A 4,862-nucleotide genomic window follows, 5' to 3' on the forward strand; every position below is an offset into this window, starting at 1 on the left:
GAAATGCATTTTAATTTTTTATTTCAGAATATATATATTTGGGGGTACATATGTTTTGTTTACATAATTTATTTTTGTACATATGAGTCAAAGTTATAAGTGTCTTCTTCACCCTGATAGTGTGCACTGTAATCAAGAGCTGTGAATTTATTCCCCTCTTTTCCCCCTCCCACCTTGATTTTCACTGACATTTACTTCCCTATGGGCACTTGAGTGTTGACCAATTAATTCCGGTTTGGTGTTGAGTACATGCATTAGTTTCTCCATTCTTGTGATGTGTCACTTAGAAGAATGGTTTCTAGTTCCATCCAAGTTGTCATCAAACAGACTAGATCATCAGTTTTTTATAGCTGAATAGTACACTGTGATAGGCACATACCAAATTTTACTGATCCATTCATGTGCACTTGGGTTCTTTCCACATCTTTGTGATTGTGAATTGTGCTGCTATAAACATTCAAGTGCAGGTGTCTGTTTTATAAAGTGACCTTTTTTCTTTTGGGTATATACTCAGAAGTGGGATTGATAGATAAAATGGTAGGTCTATTTTTAGTTCTTTGAGACATCTCCATACTATTTTCCGTAGAGGTTGTACTAGTTTACAGTCCCACCAATGATGTTTAAGCAGGAATAGTCAGGAGGATGTACCTTATCAGCTTATTTTTTCCATTCCCATCAAAAACATCTCATGTTAAACTTTATGAATACAAACTGAGTTACATAGTTACCTTCACCTGCAAGGGAGGCCAGGAAAAAAAGTAATCGACTTTCTTATTTTAGTAGTGGGAGCTAAATAGTGAAAACATACGTGGTAACACAAACTGAGTTTCTCTAACTTCTGTTATCTAATAAGTCATTCCATGCTTTTTTTCGTTTAGCTATATAAAATTATCTAGATTTATCATAATTTTAATAATAAAATACAAATCAATATTTTATCATATTCTGAACAGTGATTACATGGCATTTTATATTTCACAAATATATGTGTGTGTGTATATATATATGTCCAATATCTCTCTCTGTATGGGAGATATCTGTATCTATCTATATGTGTATATGTATTTATATATAGTCTACTTATTTGGATAATTTTGAGCCATAGATCATGTTAAACCTTAATTTAATTTCTTTCTTTTCTTGTTTTTTTTTCTACTGCACTAGAAATTCTTAACTTAAAATTTTTAGTCCTTATCTCCTTCATATAGAGGTAGGTTTTCAGATAGCATGAGTTTTGGATAATGAAGAGATTTTAAATTCCCATTGGACATTAAGGCAATAAGTAATCAGGATCTAAGGTTAGTAGGTTAAAGATTTCATGGCCAATGGGTTCTTTAGTTGTCAGACATTTGGCTAACAAGGAGCAAAGGTTTTGAATAGATAATGATTCTAAGAAAGAGATGCTAAGTTATTGGAGGTGGTAGTAACACTCTAACACTTCTCAGCAGAGTTAAGAATTCAGAGGAGGAAGCAGAAGTTACAGGATGCCACTGAGCTTGACCATTTCCTGATCTAGCTGTTCCTACCAACAGCCCATTTTTGCATCTTTTATAACAATACGCTGTATGAGGGAAATATTCATGATTTAAAAGAAAAATCAGTATCCCCAGATAACTGTCAGCTCAGTTTCTGTAAGCTTCTTGAAGACAGCTTATCATACTAAGGAATGGGAATATCATTGCTTTCCCGAAAATAGTCTATTTCTTACTTTGTATCTCCCCACTGTTCAATTAGGGGTCACCATAGAAAAATGCTAACCTTCTTTTATTCAGGCGGACAGGACTTAAGAGCACTAAGCTTTGTAATTTTTATATAAATGTGGGAAGGATAAACTTTAAAAATTCAGTTAACATTACTAAGACATATTTACATATTTATTTTTCTTTTTAACTTGATTCTTGCTTTATATTTAAATCTTAAAGTCATAACTATTTTAAAATTGATGTTGCATTCAAAGTAGAATTGAGGTGAGGATTTGAGATTTTCCGAGAGTATAATCAAGCAAATGAAGGGGATATAAATTCAAATTTTGAATTTGAGTAGCCTTGTTGATTTGGAGAATTTTGTGAAAAGCTACATTATGAAAGTTATAATCAAAAAACAGAATCTAAAGCCAATGATAATTATCCTTTATTACAAAAACGTCAAACATGAGCTGAGTGATTTTAAGACAAATCATTTTCTTCTTTAGCATTTAACCTTGAATAAATACTTTTATAAATACGTTTAAAAGTGTTCTTAGAAATTGAGATCATACCAGAAGTGCAATTTAAACTCTGTTGTATTTTACAGCTAGACTGGCTGCTCAGATATTTCTTCTCAAGGTCAGGGGTATAATGAAATCTCTAGAGGTTTCAATAAATTAAAAGTGAAAATATGACTAGAAAACGTGGGACATGGGTAAATTTGGTTAGAAAACCAACAGCAAGAAGCAAACTCAATTCAACTTGTGTTTATTTGTTGCTTTCAAAACTATCCCTTTTATTGTATTTTATAATTTTGATTCAGAAAACATAATATATGTATATATTCTATATGTTAATTTTTAGTTATAAACATACAGTAGATGCTCATAATTCTCCATCTCAAGACCTAAAATATTATCAATGGCAGGGGTAGGTCTTGGTTACTTAGACCAGATAAGATCTCATTTATTCAATAAAGGGAACTCAATGAAGGCTCACAAAAACAGTCAAACAAAAAACACCTTTAAAAATGATACTGTGAAGGTTAGCAGAAAATAAAAACACATGCTTATATATTTGCCATTTTAAGGCTGAATGCAACAATTTAGGTATGTACTAAATATACATATATTCCACAGAGATATTTTAGTCTTCATAATTCACCATGTTTAGAATGAGACAAGAATAATACGCAACCTGCTGCAGTGACAAATATCTGTGAGATGGAGTGTCACAATTAGCCAATAAGCAGATGAGATGGAGGCAATTCACTCATTATCAGTCCCTGGACATGAATATCTCAGATTTCACCTGCCTAAGATTCCTCTGGTGATAGTTTTCTTTCTGGTTTCAGAGCTCGTATAGCCCCATCTGTGAAGTATAATATAATGTTCATTTCTACTCGTCTTTTAGTTGAATTGTATTTTTTCCTTTTTGTTTTACAAATCAATACTTCCTTGGATGTTGCGTATTGATCCTACTGGTTCATCTATTGGCAGTGACCTACGTTTCAGGTGGTTGGTATCTTAACCTATTTGAAAACTACTATACATTTATCAGTAGAGACAAAACAAATCCATGCAGAAATATTAAACACCTTGTTTCCTTTTGCTTAGGAAGCATCATTTTCTCATTACTCCCTATTGGGTTCTTTTCTAGGCATATTATCTTTAATTTCTGGTATTGATTGTATACGACTATAAATCATATTTGTGAGCTGCTCACACATATGCCTGTGTGATCATTGTCAGCAGCCACTGCATCCCACAGTTCTCTGTAAGCTTTCCAGGATTTCCCTGGTGGGTATTGATAACATCTGTAAAATGGTTTAAATGACTTTGAAGTGGAATTCAATTTAACCCACCCCTACCTCTGCTCAATATTTAATTTGTACATTTCAAACATTAACTATTTCTGTGTTTCCTTAATTAACTTTGTATTTTTCTGGCTATCCCAATAAGTCACAAACCTAGAGGTGGTGTGTTTATTTCTGTGTTACTTAAATAGTCTACAGAGTGACTGACATTAGGGTACTCGTCAGTACAGGTTGATTGAATGAATTAACATTTTATTTGCATATGATGTGTTTTGTTAAAACAAAGAGCTGGTGCCCTGCCATATGGTTGCTGTCTCTCCACAGTACTATATTCATTTTTTTCAAGAAGTTACTAGCTATTGAGCCAAATGGGGAAATCTCACTGTGCTCTGCCTTTATAAATGAGCAGTCACTTGTGTTTTACAACTCTGAGATCTTTCCTCTAAATATATTTTTTCCTTGCAGACCATGGATGTTGAACTTTAAGGTTTCATGAGACTGTTCTCAAACTGAAAAAAACAGAAGGTCCATAAATATGTAACCAACTATAAATGACATTTTTTAGCAGATCTATGTAAGTGATAAGTTTGCATTTCCTTTAAATCATATTTGTCCAGTTTTACTAAGGAAGAGGATCAGAACCAAGCTTCTATTTAAATGTGTCAAGGTAGCTTTGGGACAAAGGAAGTGATAAGGCCGCCTCATTACAAGACCCCTCACATGGGCTGAATGAGCTCACCCACAGTATAATAATTAATCAAGGCCAAATTTAGAGAGGGTTTCCTGGAATTAGCTGAGACCGGTAGCCTGTTGTGATACACCAGTTGAATTTTGCTTTAGGAACCGGGCGTTCGCTCTTGCTGCTCTCGTCCGTCTCGTTTTGTCTGCTCACAGCTGAGTTTCTCTCTAAGAACTGCCCTCAGCTAGCGCAAGCTGCTTTGCCTGATTTTATGCCTGTTTCCTGAGGGCAGCCTGTATTTAATGAATTGATGTAGGAGTAAAAAGATATGGGTTCCCTGCCTCGATGTAAACAAATCAGTGTCCTCCCAGCTCCAGGCTTCCTCCCATAATCTCCATTTGAGGCCTTCCCGGCAATTTTCTCACAGTTCAATCTCTCTACCTGCCTAGTCCGTTCTCCCTGTCTCTCTTCCTGATGAACCACTGGTATGGAAATTTCAGAGGCCCTATATATCTGCTCCCTGGGAAGCTGGTGCTCACTGTTGTCCTAGGAAGCTGACTCTGAAATGGGTATACTCAACAGACTGTCATGAAAAACCCTTATCATCTGTGGAAGGTGGAGCATTGCTTGGCTGTGACGTATACATTCAGCTTTCTTGGGGGCTGACACGGGATGGAAGGAT

The sequence above is a fragment of the Nycticebus coucang genome, chromosome 1, assembly GCF_027406575.1.
Source record: "Nycticebus coucang isolate mNycCou1 chromosome 1, mNycCou1.pri, whole genome shotgun sequence".
NCBI classification, from domain to species: Eukaryota; Metazoa; Chordata; class Mammalia; order Primates; family Lorisidae; genus Nycticebus; species Nycticebus coucang.